The sequence below is a fragment of the Mus musculus genome, chromosome 4, assembly GCF_000001635.26.
Source record: "Mus musculus strain C57BL/6J chromosome 4, GRCm38.p6 C57BL/6J".
Taxonomy (NCBI): domain Eukaryota; kingdom Metazoa; phylum Chordata; class Mammalia; order Rodentia; family Muridae; genus Mus; species Mus musculus.
The window spans coordinates 23,297,445-23,318,864 of record NC_000070.6 but is presented as its reverse complement, the minus strand read 5'-3'; the positions used below and the strand labels follow the sequence as shown (position 1 = coordinate 23,318,864).

Sequence of the window (21,420 nt, the reverse complement as noted above, 5' to 3'; positions counted from 1 at the left end):
GGCAGAAACTAAATTGAGAAATATGAAACTAGCAGATGCTATAAGTCAAATGGACCTAATAAATAACTATAGAACATTTCTCTTTTTATATTAGATATTTTCTTCATTTACATTTCAAATGCTATCCCAAAAGTCTCTTATACCCTCCACCCTGCTCCCCTACCCACTCACTCCCACTTCTTGGCCCTGGTGTTCCCCTGTACTGGGGCATATAAAGTTTGCTAAACCAAGGGGGCCTCTCTTCCCAATGATGGCCGACTATGCCATCTTCTGCTACATATGCAGTTAGAGACACAAGCTCTGGGGGTCCTGATAATATCATATTGTTGTTCCACCTATAGGGTTGCAGACCCCTTCAGCTCCTTGGGTAATTTCTTAAGCTCCTCCGTTGGGGACCCTGTGGTACATCCTATAGATGACTGTGAACATCCACTTCTGTATTTGCTAGGCACTGGCATAGCCTCACACGAGACAGCTATATCAGGGTTCTTTCAGCAAAAACTTGCTGGCATATGCAATAGTGCCTGCATTTGGTGGGTGATTATGGGATGGACCCACGGGTGGGGCAGTCTCTGGATGTTCCATCCTTTCATCTTAGCTCCAAACTTTGTCTCTGCAACTCCTTTCATGGGTATTTTATTCCTTATTCTAGAGAGGAATGAAGTATCCATGATTTGGTCTTCCTTCTTGATTTACTTGTGTTTTAGAAATTGTATCTTGGGTATTCTAGGTTTCTGAGCTAATATCCACTTATCAGTGAGTGCATATCAAGTGAGTTCTTTTGAGACTGGGGTACCTCATTCAGGATGATGTCCTCCAGAGACACCCATTTGTCCAAGAATTTCATAAATTCATTGTTTTTAATAGCTGAGTAGTACTCCATTGTGCAAATGTACCACATTTTCTGTATCTATTCCTCTGTTGAGGGACATCTGGGTTCTTTCCAGCTTACTACATAACATTTCAACCAAACAGACCGAATATACCTTCTTCTCAGCACCTCACAGAACTTTCTCCAAAACTGACCATATACTAGGTCACAAAACAAATAAATTTTAATAGCCTTGGGTAATTTATCAGACCACTATGGATTAAAGCTGGATGGACTTCTACAACAGCAGAAACATCAGAAAGCCTACAAACTCAGGGAAATTGAACAACTCTCCACCCAATGAAGTCTGGGTCAGGCAAGAAATTAAATGCTTTGTAGAATTCAATGAAAATGTAGGCACAACATATGTGTTATAAAACACAATGATAAGTGTTAAGAAAAATTCATAGCAGTAAGTTCTTTCATAAAGAAATTGAAGAGATCCATACTAACAATTTAATAGCACACCTGAAAGCTATAGGAAAAAAGAAAAATAGAAGCAAACAAACCTAAGAGGAGTAGATTGAAGGAAATAATCAAACTCAGGGTTAAAATCTGTCAATTATAAACAAAGAGAACATTATAAGTAATAAATGTAACCAAGAACTGGTGTGGTGTGGTGTGTGTGTGTGTGTGTGTGTGTGTGTGTGTGTGTGTGTGTGTGTGTGTGTAAGAGAGAGAGAGAGAGAGAGAGAGAGAGAGAGAGAGAGACAGAGACAGAGACAGAGACAGAAACAGAGAGAGAGAAAGAGAGAGAATCAACAAGGTAGACAATCTTTTATCCAAGCTAAACGAAAGGGAGAGACGGATCAGCAATTCACAAAGTTAGAAGTAAAAATAGAGATACAACAATATTCATTGAAGAACTTTAAATAATCATTATTCTCTTACTTCAAAAGCCTGTGCTCCACAAAACTGGAAAATCTAAACAATATGGAGGCTTTTCTAGATAGATACCACTTACTAAAATTAATTAAGATTAAATAATTTTATATCTTTTAATTAAATAAAAGCAATCATTTAATGTCTCGCAATCAAAAAAAGCTCAGAGCCAGATGGTTTTAATGTAGAATTATAGCACACTTTCAAAGAAGCTCTAGTGCCAATACTTGTCAAACTATTCCTCAAAATAGAAACAGAAGGAACATTGCGAAACTCATTATTTAAAACTGCAGTCACCCTGAAACTTAAACTACATAAAGACTATATTAAAAAAAAAAGAGAGAGAGAGAATTTCAGACCAACTTCCCTTATGAACATTGATGCAAAAATACTTAATATATTTGCAAACAAATCAAAGAAGATAGGGAAAACAGCATCCACCATGATCAAGTAGACTTGGTCACAGGGATGCAGGGGTGGTGCAAAATATGAAAATTCATCAATGTAATCCACCATACAAATAACCTGAAAGAAGACAAACAAACAAACAAACAAACAATCAAAAAATCTGCTTATTTTATTAGATGTTGTCATGGTTTGAATATGCTTGGCCCAGGGAGAGGCACTATTTGGGGGTGTGGCCTTGAAGTAGCTGTGTCATTGTGGGCGTGGGCTTTCAGACTCTAATCCTAGCTGCCTGGAAGCCAGTAGTCTGCTAGCAGCCTTAAAATGAACTCTCAGCTCCTCCCATGTCATGTCTGCCTGAATGCTGCTATGCCCCCACCTTGATAATAATGGCATGAACCTCTGAACCTGTAAGCCAGCCACAATTAAATGTCCTTATAAGAGTTGCCTTTGTCATGGTGTCTGCTCACAGCAGTAAAACCTAACTAAGACAAAAGTTGGTACCAGGAGTGTCAGCCAGGTGGTACTGGTTTTGAAGGCATGAAGGATCATGAAGAGCAGCTGAGTCTTGGCACTGTGAGAAGCAATGGAAGGCTAATGGTAAAGGTATAGCCTTAGTTGTAGTTGATGGCCCAAGACTGCAGAGGTCATGCAAAGTGTTTTTGGCTTGGTACATGAAGAGAGCCTATGAGAGGCTATTGGTGAAGCCTAGTTGCAGTGGAAGATCCCAGTGCATTAGAGAAGCCAGTACCATGGGATGATACTGGCAGTAGCAGTCAGTGGAGTGGATCCATCTGAGCTTACAGTGCTACAGAGGGCAGGACTGGAGAAGTGAAGCCAGCCTTCTGGAGGAGCCCAGAGGATCAAGTGTGGTCTTGGACAGTCAGTCTTCCTGTTGCAGCCTCTTGAGTAGTTAGAATTATAAGCCCGAGTACCTAAGTTGAGTGAGAAATAAATACTTTTCTTCACAAAAATGTTTACCTAGTTTTTTTAAAGCTATTTTAAAGCCAGTATGACATTTTCCAGATGTGTTGATAGCAATCAGTGTTCACTGATTTCCTGTACAATTAACTTCACTTCCAGTCCTCAGAATCTCTATGCTGCTTCTCTGATGTGCTCTAAGTCTAGCCATGTCACTCTTGTTATGTAATTCACATATAGAGTTCTCAAGTAGTCAAAGTGAGAGATCTTGAAGCCTTGCTGAATACTGTATGTATTTCCCAGACCGATAATAAATTGCCTATGTTCCATTGTTGACTCACAATTAAGTCTCTGATAATTTAGTGACATAAATCGTCTTTCAATCATGTCTATTTTTGAAAGCAATTACCGTGTGAATGAAAATTGGGTGCCATCACATGCATGTGGAGGCTGAGTACAAATTATAGGAGTCCATTCTCAACGTGTATCGTGTGCTCCTGCTATTAAATTCATCTCATCAGACTTGGAAGCAAGAGACTTTGCAAAAATGGCCTGTCTTGCTGGGTTATAATGTCCCAATTACATTTTTATAGTCATTATAAAGGTTATTTTATATTGCATAATTTTATATCATTGACTATCTTACAAAATCTTCAGCTAATGTCTGTTATGCACCTATGTTTAATATCATAGTAGATATGTGATTGAGTGAAGAAATCTGAGAAATTCAAGGCTATCCTTTAGATATTTATTATTGAATAATGAATTCTTCAGTATTGTATAATGTCTAAGAACTTACAACATGTGTTCTATACCTAGAAGTAATATGGCCAAGAAAACATTTTCTAAACTGTAAGTGGTTCTGTCTAAGCCTATCAAGTAAATAAAACACAGCATTTACTGAATAATATCCCCCTTATTATTCTTTATGTGACAGAAACACTTTTAACAAAACATCAAGAAATAATAAATGTCAAATATCCAATACATGTTTGTCATAATCTAGACTATTTAGAAAACCAATTTGGTAATTATATTTTGAGGTATTATGTATCATTACATGATATGAAGTAATGATCTGAGAAAATTAGCAAAAAACTTAAATTCATTTGTTGCTATAATTACAAACATTAGGGTCTGTATCACAATGTATCCTGAAATGAGGTGTATTAATTAGCATACCTTTTGATAGCTTTAAGAAAAAACCTGTTTAGAAAATGGAGCTGGGATACAGTCGACAGAAAAGGAAGAGTTGAGTGCTAATGCGGGCTATGAAATGCCTTGGAACATGAAGCAAAATTTCATATAGCTGTCTAATTCTGACTTTCTGCACATACTGCACATAAACTCGTGAGCTTTCAGAATATTTCTCCTGAGTTGTGACAAAATGACAACAAAAGTACTGCCTTAATTACATGAAGATTGGAAGGTGTATAACAGTCCTTCAAAATGACTGAAGAAACTGCACTTTCAACACATACCTCAAGATTAGCATGTAAATACATCACATAAAGATTTAAATCTACACACACACACACATTATAGTCATAAGGTCAGTTGTTCTTTCAAATATGCTATTGTTTGTGTTTAGAACTGAGTAATTTTAAGAACAAAATACAATTATATTTTTCTGAAAGTTAGTTAAAGCCCTTGTGGCAAACCTTAGTTTTTCTGCAAAACCATTTGACAATATGGTGAATTAAAGTGACACCATTTTAATAATTAGTCATTTGCAGTAACATCATTTCTATAATTAACTTAGGCCAGACCTCACATACACATCTTCCTCTAAACAATTCTCATCATTCTATCATTCTGCTCAGGCAAGAGAAGAAACCAAACGTAATTTTCTTCTCATGTGATGACAACTCTGCTATTTAGGACTTAGAGGACTTATTCACTACCTAAATGTTGTATTATTTTAATCAACGTGCTTACTACTGTCACATAATGATCTGCTCTTCCTAGTGCTTCCTCTACTCTTCCAGGTAGTTGGAAAATGAAAAGTGAAGAAACCATAAACTCTGGTTTTTATGCTATTATTGGTGCTAGAGCCCATTTTTCACTCCTGTTCATGATACAAGCACAAAAGAAGCATGGTAGCATGGCGTCTGCCCTTCCTTTCCTCAGATCCACAGTATAGAAATGTTGGACTATTTTGTGTGCTGTACTTTTGTTCTGAGAGATTCCTGAGTACCAGCATTCATTTTGAATTCTCTTGTATAACTAGCTGCAGCTAAATGTTACTCATGTAGTAGCCCAGTGAACCGAGGCGAATATAACCAAAGTTTAGACTGTCAAAAAAGTACATCACAGGGACAATCGAAGGATTCTTATCTTTGACCACTAAACATTCTTTATCTGAGTGTTAAGAGGCACACACGGGGAAACAAAATGGAAATAACATAACATAACATAACAAGAGAAACAGAATCACTATTGGATTCTGTACATTAAAAAGACAGCGAAGAGTCAGTAATACGACTATGACTTAAGAGGTAAAGGCACTTACCACCAAGTGGTATGTGTGTGTTCATGTATTACCAAATCTCTTCTTTCCGTATGCTCTCCCAGTTGAACCAAAAGTATAACTAGCCACTTAGAATCACACGGACATCATGAGTTTTGCTTTCTTTTTTTTTTTTTTTTCTGTTGTCACCGAAAAATTGCTAAGTGAGTGGTAGAAGGTTTGTGTATCATCTGACTTTCTGTTGGTCTGTTTGGTCATTCGTCATAGGGATCACCTGAATGAATGTTGAAAATTTTTACAATTCTTGGAAAATACAACATACAAGGGAAGTGATATTTTTATGAATAACAGAATGAAAATACTAGGGCATGCATTCATTATCTTGTATTCAGATATGGAATAGATGTGCCTGTAGAGAATAAGTATAATAATAATATTAGGTCAGATATATTAAGTGTGCATGATAAAAATGGACCCAGGTTGCATTGTTATTTGTATAGGCATAGACTATCTCTAATTTTTACATTAAATACACAAAACCATGAAGTTAAATTAGCAGCCCACAGTCAAGGTACTACTAATTGGGAAAAGGAATGTTTAGAATTTGGGTTTCAATGTCTGTTTATAAAAGACACTCGGGACAAACCTTCCATCCTGTGGCTCTGCCTACAGTTACAGAGGACTTATTGGTAGTGACAGAGTTTACTCACCTTTCAATACCCCAACAACAGCTGTGTGTAACTATTTTAGAAACACAGGTCTCCTTAACTTATAAGAAAAGACTAATCTATTCCTATTTGCTTATATGATTCTTTCCCAAGATGGCAACCAAGCAAAAGATTCTGAAAGGCAAAGGCTAGCTCAATTAATAGTCTCTAAGATAGTATCCAGCATATAGTAGCAACTTTCATGGAGCCTTTTAACTTACTGAGTAAATGAATTGAATTACATTGAAACAAAGTTTGTGGGTGCACAAACAATGAGGGAAAGAAACCTGTTAGAAACCTGTTCTAATGCCATAAAACATGTTTCATCATCACTTACCTGCTCCTTTGAGAAAGTCACTTTGCTTTGTGACTTCATTCCTACATTTATAAGAAGCAATATCTTCTCATAAGATTGCTATTTGAAGATAAAATGAAACAGAGGAGAAACAACTGTGGTGTAGAACCTGGCATATTTATGAGCTGTCAGTAATGCCCCCACCTCAATAAATATTGTCACTCTCATGATCACATTGTTAAAACTTTACTGCCTTTTGGGGACTCTATAAAGTCTAAAGTGTAGAAAAGTGGGAGCTGCACAGAACAAGAACACATAGACAGAAATGACCTGGCTCCTTTTCTTTGATTGCTTCTTCATTCTTATCTTAACCTAGTCTATCTCCTTAATCTGCTTTTGCATCTGACCCCTCTCAACTCCCTCTCTACCCTGCCAGAGGGCCCTGTTTTCACATAAAAACCTTCCCTTCTTCCCCCTTTGCTTCTCTCTCTCTCTCTCTCTCTCTCTCTCTCTCTCTCTCTCTCTCTCTCTCTCTCCCAATTATACCAGTCTCCAGGAATTTTCCACTTCTAGATGAGTTTTTCAATTAAAACAAAGGAACAGTCATATATTTCCTGAAAATGTTGTGATTAAATAGCAAACAAACCTGCTGGATTTACTTGGAGGGTTCTGATAACAAACATAGGATATTCTGGGGGGATTCTTTTATTTCTTATTTTATTTCTCATTAGAAAAAAACACCTTTGTTGAATCATGTGAGCCACTTTTTAATGAAAAACATATGGTTCCATAACCTGAGCTACATTACACGGAGGAATAAAGGTGAAAATGCCCTTTGCTCCTCGTGCATCCCACTCAAAATGAGATCCTCATCCCAGGGCTCAGCTTCATAGATCACCATTGCTAGTCCCCAGAAGTCTATAGTTGGATAGCTGAGAAACATTATTCTTTAAGTAGGCTTACAAGGGCCAGCCTTAAAACCAAACAATGATTTACAGCATTGATTCTTTGAGGAAAGGCATTTCAGATCCCACATGAGCACCTAACAAATGGATGTTTGTAATGTTTGTAGGCTGGAGGCTGCCTTTATTAGGAAGAAAAGAGTACGTTGAGGATTCTTATTTTATTCTCACTTCAGCACTGCTCTAGAGCACAGCATTGTGTACTAACTACGTAATAAAAAGAAAAGGAGGATTTTTATTAAAACTAGAATTTTTGAATGATACTTTTTTACCGTGAAATTTCTGGAATTCCCTTGACCTACATTTTTCCTTTCTCTTCTTCACCAACACTTGGTCTAAGAGGTCTTCTAAGAACATCGTTCACACCTCTGTAGGTCACAGTGGTAACAAAGGCTTGTTCACTTCTCTGCTTTATTTCTTTGAGACGTAGATTGAATTTTCAGCAAATGTGTGGTTCAGTTCGAGCACCAGTGCATAGATGGGCAAGGGTGCTGATGAGGCTCCTCTTCATAGAGATGGATGACTGTGAGCACAACACAAGACAGTCACACGCATGAAAACTCTGTATCTCCTAAAGCTCCCTACTGTAATTTCTCTGTAATAAGTAATTAAGATAATGTTATCCTGTTGTTGATTTTACTCAAATTGATCATTAAATAGTGTAGAAACTTTCCTTTTGCAGTGCAGTCATAATTTCCTTAAAAGGGAAAAATAATATGGCATTATTTGGGTTGAACTAGTTATATATTATTCTTGTGCCTATTGATTGATGTTGCTAGGAAATTGACAACTCTACTATAATTTTGAAATTCAACTTTCAAATGCAATTGATACTTAAAAAACAGATATTTTATAGCCCAAGGTTAACCTTTACTAATAATATCTATGTCTTTGTTTTAGCATTTATTTGAAAATAATTATAGCAAAGTATTAGAATAGAAACAAATTCAGTGATTTACTGTGTATTTCATCTTCTGGCAAACATCAATATTTTAATAATGTATATCAATTGCAATCAGTCTAAATCCAAGTCATAGCCTAAATAGATGTCAGTATATTTAACAGTAAACAGTGAAAACATGCATTTTCCAATGCATCTTATTTTCATGTGTTTTTTTATAAGGATAAGAGCTGCTTTTATAATGATGTTGTCTATCCTCAGAATAATTCAGCCATTTATAACTTCACTTTTTTTTTGAGATAGCCATCTTGAGACATATGGGAAGGGTGTTAGCAGTAAGCAGTGCTCTATTCAGTTGGAGATTATCAATTAAAAAGGAGAAAATAACTACTCTTCATTCTACCAGGAAAAAAAAAATGACAAACATTCTGCCTCCCTTAGCTTACCTTGTGACAGCTGACTTGTGCCAATAAACTTTCGTGCATGGATATTTTCATTCAGCCACTTCAGTAAGCTTTATTTTCAATAATGTACCCAAGCTGTGACTTTGCTACAATCTCTCCCTTAGCATTCATATTTCGAGTGACCTGCTATGTACAGTAATATTGGCACATTCTATAAGCGGTCCTGAAGCTGCCATACACAATCGACTACAAGCAGAACATAAAAAGCAGGGTAAAATCTATTCTCTTGTTAAGCGATTTGGGGGGCTGATATTGCTTCCTTCATGACCAGAAAAGTCATTTACTCTGAAAGGTCTGGGTTTTGTATAGAAACATAGAATGTGATGGAAGAAAGTGAGAAGCAGGGTCTACACATAAAGAGCTTATCCTTCTTTACAATTTCAGCCATGTCTACTGGTCGACTCCCCTACTTCATGTCAACTCACTAGGCTGACAGCAATTCTAGCAGAGAGACACAGAATCACAGTGACTTTGGTTTATCACTAAGTTGCTGCCTGTCATTGTCTGCTCCTGAGTAAGCAAAACGAATATGGCTGGAGAGGTCTGGGGCTGCTGGGCTGTGTTTTCCAATCTCAAGGGCAGAGACCCTCTCATCAACACATCCATGCAAGCTTTCTGTGCATTAAGCCGCTTTTACTTCCAACTTTGCTTCTCCCCTAAAGAAGTGCTTAGCCCAAATAAGACAACTCACTGTGAATTTGTGTGTATTCCTGTGTGTGGTGATAGAATGAATAATAAACTGAGAGCATAGAAGAATTTTTAAAGCCTTCTTTCCTATTTTGCTGATGTTGACTTCCCCTCCCCCATATTTCTTGCCCAAACTGCTCTGTGATGTGATCACAAATACTCATGTGCATAAATTCCCATTATCATAATAGGAGCACTGCAGTGAGGCTTCTGAAAAGAAATTACTCTGTAGAATACATTAGGAGGGCTAACCCCAAACAAGCTAAATTGTGTGTTCTCCCATCCTGTAAGTTAAGCATTTGAAGATGAAAAATCAATTGCCTCCTTCATTTTGTGCATTTTATTTATTTTATTTGCATTTTATCTGATTCATCTATTATCCCCCCTTTCTAGATAGGACGGGTTTTAATTATTACTTTTTTTTTTAAATTTTCTTTCAGTTGTCTTAATCATTTTATTTAGCTCTTCCTCTCCTTTGAACACATTTTAGTCCGTGTAAATATCCATGGCTTACTTTAAAAACATTAACAGGATGGTTCTCAAAGAAGGGCGGTACCATCCGGGAGCAGGTAGGCAATCTAGGGGCGGAGAAGAGGCTGGAAATGTGAGGTCTATATCCTAACACTGCCTGGTCTCAATTAATTCACATTCTCCATCCTTATTCTTTGATTTTTTTTATTTTAAAATCATTAACCAGGAAAACAAGATGATATTTCTTAAAACTATTCCATGGAAGGTGTCAATGTCAAAAAAGCAATCCTTAGGAAGAATTTGTAAGGTTAGAAATAAAAAAGAATATGGAATTCAACATAATATCAGTACATTAACTTCAAAATAGAATCTCAATATTTTTATAAGGTTTTAAGTGCTGTTGTTGTCTAGTTCAGAAACGTAAACCACGGAGAAAGTGATGGTAAGACAATTGCATTCAAAAGGGCCAAGGCTTTTCAATGACTGAATTATGGTTTGTTTTACTCATACAGATTAAGATTACTAAAAATATTAAATCAGTTTTAAAAAGACCCAGAGCTACCAAAGCCCCTCTTGCTCACTTGCCATTGGTAACAAATACTATCCTTGGTTCAAAGGTATAAAGCTAATTAAGAATGACCTTGATGATGTCTGGATTATCTAATACAAACGTTTAACATCTTACTTGTAGTTTTGGAAGCAGAGTTTTGAGGGATTTTTTTTCAATACAAACCTGAATGAACTCGTTAATCACATATATACATATATATTAATATATATATATATGACTCTATGCAAGTTGACACACAAGTTTATTTAAGTTTATATTTCTCATAAAATATATAAACTAGTCTAGCCCCTTTAAAAGTATATATCTAAACATGCTTCAGTATCCCATATATCTTGTCTTCTTGAGACAACTTCCACCCTGTTTTTTACATATTCTTAGAAAAAAAAAAAACCAGTCAATATTAGACTATATGCAGGGACTTAAAGTAATTTTAGTAAATAGATATATTTAAAGCCTTCTTTCCTATTTTGCTGATGTTAACTTCCCCTCCCCCATAGTACTTAAAGTAATTTTTATAAATATGAATATATATTTGTATATATATGTATATGTATATATATATATATATAATTTTTTAAACTGTTATTTTTTCCCCTTGTTACTTTTAAGGAATGGTAACATTTAATACCAACTTTTAAGTTTATTTAGCTCCTGCTAATTCTATGCCCTTCACTGTCTGGAAAGTGAACACTGTTTCTGAACACTGGACTTAACAATGACACATTGGATAAAAAGAAAACTCTCTCAAGCCAGGCAGAAACGGATTTACAACTCAGTATGTGTCCCAGTTATGGGCAAGAGAGCCTATTGCAGAAACAAAGAATAAAGAGAAAATTCTATCCTTGGAAGCCTCGCAATGACACAAGTACAGCTTTTCATGTAATAGCTCAAATGGTCCCACTACAGCCATTAACAATGTAATGAAACAAATCACTTGCTATCTGTCACAATTATGATAGATGGAATCCAACTGGTCTAAGTTGGGAGGAAAAAATTACATCTCAAAGTGGATCCATTTGAGAAAATAGCAAAGTTTAGGGGGAAGGAATAACACTTTTTCCCATAAACAATATAGCCAGGCATTTGATCTATCTAAACCAATAGATTACTGCCTTGATATATCTTTCCCCTGCAATTTTCTCTTTTATTTTATTAGGCTCAGTGAAGAACTACTGGCTGCTTCTACGAATGAGAGTTCTAGTTTAGAACAACACAGAAAGTAATAGTGAGATAAATATCATAAAACAGTGGCTATTGCTCATTTCTGACACTGCAGCTAACTAGTGTAGCTTTCTTTGATTTTAATATTTTTAAATTGGTTTTCTCTATCCACCCTTATCAAGTCTCCAGAAATATTAATAGTGCTAACATTTTTCATACTATTCAGATTATAAAATATTGAGAGCTATAAATGCAATATAGTAAAGAAGGTATGTGGCCAGGTACACAGTCAAAGTCAATTTTATTTTACAAATACAGTTCATAGATTTAAGTATTTTCCTCCTGAAAGAGGGAAATACTTCAAAGTATACTGAGTATACACAGATTCACCAGGAAACTGAGCCATCATTATCATCATCGTTTTCTGAATACCAGTTACACATCCTATAAGCACAGATGTGTGCATGTGAAGTTTTATAGTACTTGTGGCTCAGTAGTCCTTTGATTAAACTTCACTTTGTAAGTTAGGAGAGTGAATTTTCCTATGTCCCAGGGACTTCTATAAGAATAATACGATACTGAATTGCAAGAACAGGATTTAAAATATAGGACAGTCTTCTAGAGTCCATGTGCTAGCTAAGAAACACTTTCTTAAGTTTAAGAATTCTCTTACATTATGAGCCAGTTACTTCGGTTGTAGCAGAACTTATTCAACAGCATAAAAGTGAAAATATGTACTCAGTTTGTGAAGCAATGGATCCTAAGATATTTATTTTCACAAATCATAATCAGTAATAATATCCTATCCATAAACCCATACTTTAAAATATTTTCTTATATTTAGTGTGTGTGTGTGTGTGTGTGTGTGTGTGTGTGTGTGTGTGTGTGTAAGGTGAGTAAGCAAAGAGGCCATGGCCAATGTATGAAGATCAGAAGACAACATTCAGAGTCAATTCTTGACTTCCATCCTTTTGAGTTCTGAGTCATAAACTCCGAGTGCTTGGTAGCAGGTACCTCTATTCACTGAACCATCCAACCAGCCCTGTAGTGCCTTTTGTAAAAATGGCTGCACTAATAATCTCAAATTACATTATGAAAAAAAAAAAAGGAGGAAGAAAACCACAGAGAATGGAAATCTATTCTCGGTTCCCAGCTGGAAAAAAAAAACTGTGCCCTACACATAAATCACAGCAAATCACTGCTGACTTCTCAGATGCACTTTAATACATGGGAGTGACACATGCCCGTGAGCAAGTAAGTACTTTATATAGAGTAGCTCCCAATCCTAAGGGGTGTATGTCAAAAATCACATGCCTTACTGATATTGTCCACTATATTTAATTCTTATTTAGACTAAGTCAGTATCCTGAGGAAGGCAGAAATTTAGAATACAATGGTAGTGGAGCAGAAGGAGCAAGAAAAAATTAAATAATTAGTTTGAATAATAATATTTAAACGCTGTCATCAATGAAAACATGGGGGCTGAATGTGACAGGAGGATGTTTCTTAGTGATTTGGGCTGAGGAAATGTCCTTAAAATAATACTTGGTTTGACTGGAAACAATGTAATGCAAAACCCAGGGACCTATGTGACACAGCTGTTATCACTTTCCTATGTGGTGTCTAAAAGTGAAAACTTTCCAGTCCTGTAATAGCTATTGATAAATAGCAAATGAAAGTAATTTCAAAGAACTAAGTAGAGACTAAGTTCTGAATAACGTTTTTATTCTTGAAATATGTAATACTTTTCAAATTTGTGTACTCAAAAAAACAAAACAAAACAAAACAAAACATGGTTAACCACTAAACTGGATGTCATAGCTATTTACCACTCTCTCTCTTGAAATAAAGTCAAAAGAGTAGCTAAAGAAAGTTGTATGTAGGACAGAGAATGATCGTGTTTCTCTGGAGACCCTTAACAGGCTGTAAGAAAGTTAAGAGTACAAAGATTAAAGTGAGCTACTACACCCCAATTTGCTATTGAAGAAGATTCTGGATCACAGTTAAAATGTTCTTCCTGTTGGGTACATATCTGAGCTAGAGAAAAGAGAACTCTGATGAGTTCTTTTAGAGACAACACTCCTCTGACGAGTATCTGTCTGTTCACAGCTTGTTTAACCATTCTCTCATTTCCCCTTCCTGCACATTTTGGTTTCTGATCTGAACAAAACTGGCAAGACTGGTAAGTATTTACCAAATTAAATAGAAATTAAATATTCTAGAGTCATACAGTGCATCAGAAACAAGGCCATCGAACCCTCATGCTTTTCAAAGAATATAAGGTTAAGAACTGGTTTGATTCAAAAATAAAATGTGAAAGTCAAATCAATTCTTTCTCAGTAATTCAGTTCAAGTGGCCACATATAGGTCTAAAAAGAGACAAAACTCAATATTGTCAGGATAAATCATTAATATGTCTTAAATTTCAAAACTCCTTAAATTGACATGGCAGCTTCGCTTTTTATGTTCCCATTCCTCTTTATGGTCACTTTAATTATAAGGAATTTCTGTCTCACATTGATTTGTTTGTACTTAGTTTATGCCCATTATCCTGTAAGCTTTTAGAGCACACGAACCATATCTTACTTATGTTAGCCTATCCTGGGAAATAGTTGGCTCAATAATTGTTTGGTGAAATTAAATGAATCAAATTAAAATGGTAGTGCAGGTTTAAAATATTAAATAATTCCCACTGTTTGCTCCATGTTACCCATAGGACTTAATTATGATTCTCCTGCAGCCCTGTTCTCAGAGTAGTGTACAGAACCAAGAGCAGGAGCACTAGGAGCTTGTTAGAGATGCAATTCTCAGACCCCTGTCCAGATCTGCAGAATCAAATCTGCATACCCCAGGTGATTTAATCTACAAGTTTGATTTGGGGGAAGCACATTTATTGTGTATCTACTGTGTGCAAACAATGGTATAAGACACAGTGGGTATTCTGGAAAAGAAACAATATTTACCATCTATAATTGTAAAACTTGCCTTTCTAATAATATAAGAGGAAAACTGTTTTATAATGAATGGTTTAACTAGAATAGAGTCCTTACTCTGTTGGCAAATTACAGAACTTATAAGAGCCAGATCTAGCCAGAGAAACAAAGGAATGTTTTCTTGAGAAATTGATGTGTGAAATAAGATCCAAAAAATGAGGAAGAAATAACAGAAAGAGTATGTTGGAGGAAGAACTTGTTGGAGAGGGGAAATCTTGTGTGAATACTCTAAGATGAGAAAAAAAAGACACATTGATGAACTGAAAGAAAGCATTATGTGTGTTATGCCAGGGTTGAGAAAAATATGACCAGAGATGTCACTGGGAAATAAAGCAAGAATTTTGCACACCATGTTGTACATTTATATTTTTATGCCAAGAACACTGAAAAGTTATTGAAAAGTTTTAACTGAAGTAATATTATACAGATTATTACTTTGAAAGGAAAAGCTATGACCACAGTATAGAATCTAGAAGAAATTCAAAGGGATATCTGATATCAAATATTTAGCTCTCATTTATCATCTATTTATCTATCATCTATCTATCTATTATTATTATCTATCATCAGTCTACTTACATTCATATTCATCTTTGTTCTCTTTCTCCTTATAAAACGCCTTATCCTCATAGCCACATAGGTCTGGCTTCCAGCAAAAATATGTTAAGGTTTTAATACTGTTGTTCAACTGGACAACTCTTCTCTGATTCATATGTGGATATTTGCACCAACTGAGACTCGATCTGCTTTTAATATAGCATGTGTTTTTTTCCTTAGTATTTATTTATATCTCTGTGTATCTATAATCATAGCCTATGTGCTTCATATCCATCTACATTTGGCCTGCCATATACCCAACATTTTAATCTATTCCCTATTTATTATCTATCTATCTATCTATCTATCTATCTATCTATCTATCTATCCATCCATCCATCTATAATCTATCTCTCTATCTATGTATTGATCTGTCATTAATTTATCTACTCCTAGAGGTAAGGAATATCTAATGTTTTAAACTTTGGAATGTGTTGGCATTGATGTACCATGAAAGATCCAAATGGAAATGTCATCTAGACAGCTTTGTATACCATTTATAATTCATATTTTTAAGTCTTTGCTGGAAATAAGAATATGAAATTATTGTAAATATCTTGAGTAGGACAGGGTTATTTATGGATAAGCAGTCCTAGAATGGAAGATGTAGGTTCTTCCTCTGTAAGCATTGCTATGAATGCCCTATTATTGAAAGGAAGATGATTTCTCTAAACCATGGTTCAGGTTGCCATCAGCGTCCACATTGTTGTTTTGGTGAAGTGCCTAATGAGAAACTACTAGACTCTATAGGGGATACTTTCTTCTAAGCTTCTATTTTTCTTACAATTTCTACATCACATTAGATCTACTTCTCCTTTGCCAGTAGTTTCTTTGGTGTAGTCCTTGGATCAGCTATATCAGTGCAACTCAGAAACAAAAAGTAATTACGATGTCTCATTTATGAATCATAATTTTAGGGGTGGAACACAGATATCTGGAAATCCAGATATATATCATACCCCCCTTTTGTGGCCTCCACAGGCACTGATGCATGTACTGAACAAACATATAGGAAGGCAAACCACTCATCCACATAAAATAAAAAGATAATTAAGTTTTAAGTTTTTTAACAATATAATAATTTGTCTAAAAGTCCTATGTTTTGAAAAGTTTGTGAAACCCTATATTTATTTACTTCCCTATTAAAATATTTTACTACATTGACTGTGGGGGCTTAAGTGGGGTACACAGTACCAGAGACATGATTGTAAAGTTCAGAAGACAATTTGAAAGTTATAGTTCTGTCCTTCCTCTTTGTGGGTCCAGAGGATAAAATTAAATCCATTGTGTATATATATTCTCTCTCTCCCCTCTCTCTCTTGCTTACTCGCTTGCTCGCTAGCTCACCTGCTCTTGCTCTCCCTCTCGCTCCCTCTCCCTCCCCTGTCATACACACACACACACACACACACACACACACACACACTATAACACAAAGCTATAAAGAAAAGTGAAATACATGGAACGAGAAAATATTCTTTGTGAGATAGCACAGATTTCGACCCTCTATTTCTGAATCTAGGGCTTTTACCCAATCTCTACCTTACCTTCTAACTCACATTTAGGACTGTCACTGTCCTTTTATTGTGTCCAATGTATTATTTATATGTGACAAAACCTGAACCAATTGGCTTTTGATTAAGTATACACTCAATTACTGTTTTTCAACTTATAACAGAAAACTAAGTTTTTACTTATTTTATCTTCTTTTTGGAAATATTACCAGTGAGTATACTTGCCATATCAAATTTGCAATATGCTCAGACTTCATAATTGTGACTAATAACATTATTATATTTCAAATATCCATGATATAGGTTTCTCTAAAACCTTAAATCAGGTTAGGCTTTACCTTGTATAAAATTGAAACACCAACCACAACTCACTGTCTCCATCAGCCAATATTACACGGTTCAACAAGAGTAATTTTCAGCCAGCAAATATCAGCAGGTCTCCTTTGTCTGACCTTACCTCTTCTGACTGTCCCCATTATAGCAACAAGAGTATCCCTTTGGCAGCATAATTCAGGTATGTCATATTGCTACTTATAGTTCTGCTAGTCAGTTACCTCCTTTTTCTTACTTTAAAAGTGAAAGTCTGGACTGTGATGATGCAAGATCATTACCTTCATGTTGGCCACCTCATCAGTTTACCTGCATGTGTAAAAGAGAAATAGAATCAGAGTGTAGACTATAGATACATCATACAATGTGCTCAGAAAAGAGACCAGTGTCTTGGCGAGGAAATTAAAAATTGAGGAAAGAAATTGCAGAGTCAGACACACTAAATCAGGTTGCTTTATCCAAGAATTCAACAAATCAGGTTGTGAAACAAGATGTCTTCCTGTCTTATCCCATTGCTGTCTAATCATTACACAGTGGACTTTCCTTAAGCAAAAGGGAGAAATGTTTGGAGAGCCCTGCCCAGAGAGTTCCATAAGAAGACATTAATTTGAGACTCAATTATTAATCAATGACAGCCAGATGAGCGAGACTTCATTGTCATGAAGGAAACTGCTGATACAGTTAGACTCTGCATCCTGAGGTTAAAAAATCCTGGTTCTGTAAAATTGGAAAGGGACTCGTTGAGGATGTGAGGATTAGGGCAGTAATCTGCCATTCATAGCTGTTCTTTGAAAGAGCAGAAGCAAATAAAGGCTTTGATCAGTGCCCAGCTGAAGAGCAGAACTGCAGCCCTCCTCACCCTTTGATTTGGGAAGAGTCGCTTTTCACAGCAGGGTTCAAAGCCCACATCTTTACCTTTAGAACCTGTTTCTTGCTGTGTGCATGAGCACTCTTGCCACTTTGCTTCCAAAAGGATTTACTTGTACTTAGTGAAGAGTAAGTCTTCTACCCCTCCTCTCCCTCTCCCTGCCCTCCCCTCCTCTGTCCCTCTCTACTATCTCTCTCTCTCTCCACCCCCCCCCTCTCTCTCTCTCTCTCCTTTCTTTCTTTAAAAAAATCTCTTCCTCATTCATTTTCTCTGTAGCCTCATCATTCACCTGGGCAAAATCTAAAATATTTAGTACAATTCTGCTTAATATACTACATGTGAAAGCATCCATTCTGTTAGTATCCAGTCATATTTTCCCTCTTACCACAAATGTGGTATATTACCAATAAATAAAATGACTACTGGTTTTAAACTTTTTCTCACTACCTAAGGTCCTGGAGCCTGTCAAATTTGCCTCTTCAAATATCAAAGTAAATTCTTATGACTTAAGCCTCTTATATTTTACTCCGTGTCTGCCCAGTGACTCCAAGTTATGTGACAGCAGGCACCAGATGCTAATAGGAAGTCACTGATAATTGTGGTACTGGTCTTAATTGCTGGGGGGAAAACGAAAAGAAGACAGGAAGAAAGTGGAAAGAAATAGTGAAAGAAAAGCAAATGCACAGTTGAGCAAATAAGACAAACATATAACTGTGATAATTAGAAACATAGGAAGAAATGTTTGTAAGTATATATATATATATATTCAGGCAGCTCTGGAGGATCAGAAAAAAGACCCTGTAGAGAGGATATCTCAGGCCCAAGAGCATGAAGATACTGTCTGGCTATTCTATTCTGACTTCTATAATGAGATTCAGCTTGCAAGTTCCCCAGCCTGTTATTTCTGAACACACAGTAGCTGGGTCTACTAAAAAACTAGGAAGACAGTCAGGCTAATAGTCTCAAAACACAAAGTAAATTAAACACAGTTCTCATGGAAAACATGTAGGAATAAAAGTTTGGTTCCAAGGGTAGCTGAATGAGCTGTCCCTTGGTTGTTGTTTTAAAAGGGAAGCGAGGGATCATTCCAGACATTCTCTAACAATACACTGCAATGGAGGGTAGTGTCAAAGGTGTTGTAAACCAGAACTTCAAACTTGGTAGTTGCTTGAATGAAAGCTACTCATTATCAAGTTTGTCTGTAAATATGTGGTGGTATAAAGAATGTTTGCTGTTTATCCCCAACATCAAGGAAGTTCTGTGGGTGGGTTGTCAGTGTGCTACCTTACTAAATGAATGATGGTCCTGTACTGCTCTAAACATGATTTTCTTTCTGTAAAGACTGTCTTTCTGCCTCTCTGTGTTCTCTCTCTCTCTCTCTCTTTCTCTCTGTCTCCCCCCTCTCTCCCCACTGCTCCCAGACACCACACACACACACACACACACACACACACACACACACACACATTCTCTTAAGATCTTGTTTATAGTACATTTACAGTGGCAACTCATGTTAATGTTTCTCAGAATTATTGGTTTATCATGTTAGTTTTTACACTCTTACATATCCTATTGATTACACACACACACACAAACACACACACATGGAAAGAAAGAGAGAGAGACAGAGAGAGACAGAGAAACTTTAGAAGTCTACACAGGAGGCTTTGTCTTCTGTTTTATAGGCTTTTTTTTTTTTTTTTTTTTTTTGTCCTGACTGGTGAGATTAATATTCCATAAATCAGGAATCCAGTTTCAGGAATGTTCTCATTCCTAAAGCACTGTGTGAAGAGGAAGTGTTAAGTTTTGTTGACCCTACTCTGTCAAGAAAATTACAATTAACCATTCAACCATTCATGACATCAGTAGACTTTATCAGAAAATAATTTGCCCACATAGGCGTATACTTTGAATACACCTCCCATCTGGATGCATCTTGTACATATCCATACATGGGCATGCTTTCCTATTACAAAAATTTGCTATGAACTCCCAGTCAGCATTTTATCCAGAATACTTATGTTTAGATATGTATTGTACTGCCTTATAGTCCAGCCAATGCCAGAAATCACACACTCACCCCTCTGTCTTTACAGTCTCCCCTAAAATATTATTATGAAGATGCTTCATAGTTGACCTATGAAATCATATATTTAAGTGTATTGTATGATTACTGAAGTTCTTAACTTGTCAATGGTCTTTTGAAACAAAATTTTACTGGGGTTCTAAATAATTTCATCAAGGTTAACAACAGCTTGTAGAAAAGAAGGTAAAACAGTTATCTGTATGTTTAATATAAATATTTTAGAGTTTTGACTGATCTGTATATATATATATATATATATATATATATATATATATATACACACATATGCTAACATTTACATATACTATACAATTTCATTTGGTAAGGCCTATATGCAACTTACATTGAGCACAATTTTGATATCTGTGCGCAGGAATATATGTTAATGATAAAGCACATGTTTAACATGTCTAGTGATTACAGTTTGAAAAATTTAAGATAATACCATAAGTTTAGAACTTTAGGCTTTCAATAGTGTTTGAAAGCTCTAAAAAATATGTATATGAGAATTACTAGAACTAGAATCTTATATATATATATATATGTATATATATATATGCATATGCATATATAATCAATTGTATACCTACTTATATGTTTTTATATATTCACACACATATGTCTCATATATAAATATATAACTGACAGAAATGATCTATAATGATACACATGATATGCTGATATTAAACTTACTGGAGAATCATCTTTCAAATTCAACTATAAATTCTAAAGAAAACATAGTGTTTAGGTATCCACAAATAATCCTTTGATGGAAAATTTTAGAATATTTCTATTTGGAAATTATGAGTATTTAAAAAAATTTTTTGTAAATATTTTTATTGAAAAAATCCATACAATATGTTCTGATGACGATTTCCTGTCCCCTAGTTTCTCTTATCTCCTCCCTGTCTCGCTAACCACACACTCATGCACTTTTGCTTTTTCTTTCAATAGTTTTTTTTTTTTTATTTCCATGAAATCTCAAACACAAAACCCCTCCCTCCTGTCCTCCAGTCACAACTGTACACATCCCTTCACCTATTACCTCTCTTCTCTGGAGAGAAAGGGAAGCCCACCATGGGTAGAAACCTGCTCTGAGAAACCTAGACCCAACAGGACAAGCGCATCTTCTTCCACTGATTCAAAAACAGGTAGTCAAAGTAGGGGCAGGAGAACCAGTGGGAGAATATGGAATCAGAGACGACCCTATCTAATTGTTATGGGACCCATATAAAGACCAAGTTGCACATTTCTAAAGATGTGT

General features: G+C 35.8%; 1 long non-coding RNA gene across 2 annotated transcripts in view; it reads right to left on the bottom strand.

The window, feature by feature from the left end:
• Nucleotides 1-2,680: 2,680 nt before the first annotated feature.
• Gm38450 overlaps nt 2,681-21,420 on the bottom strand; it is a 55,401-nt gene continuing 36,661 nt past the window's right edge. Inside the window, exons 3-5 of one of the 2 annotated variants that reach the window (XR_390439.3) lie at nt 17,441-17,511; nt 5,592-8,036; nt 2,681-3,093 (exon numbers count right to left, since the gene is read on the bottom strand). This is a non-coding gene — a long non-coding RNA (predicted gene, 38450). Of the gene's footprint in view, nt 3,094-5,591; nt 8,037-17,440; nt 17,512-21,420 lie in introns of those variants that run through there. The other variant, XR_390438.2, reaches the window with a different exon arrangement.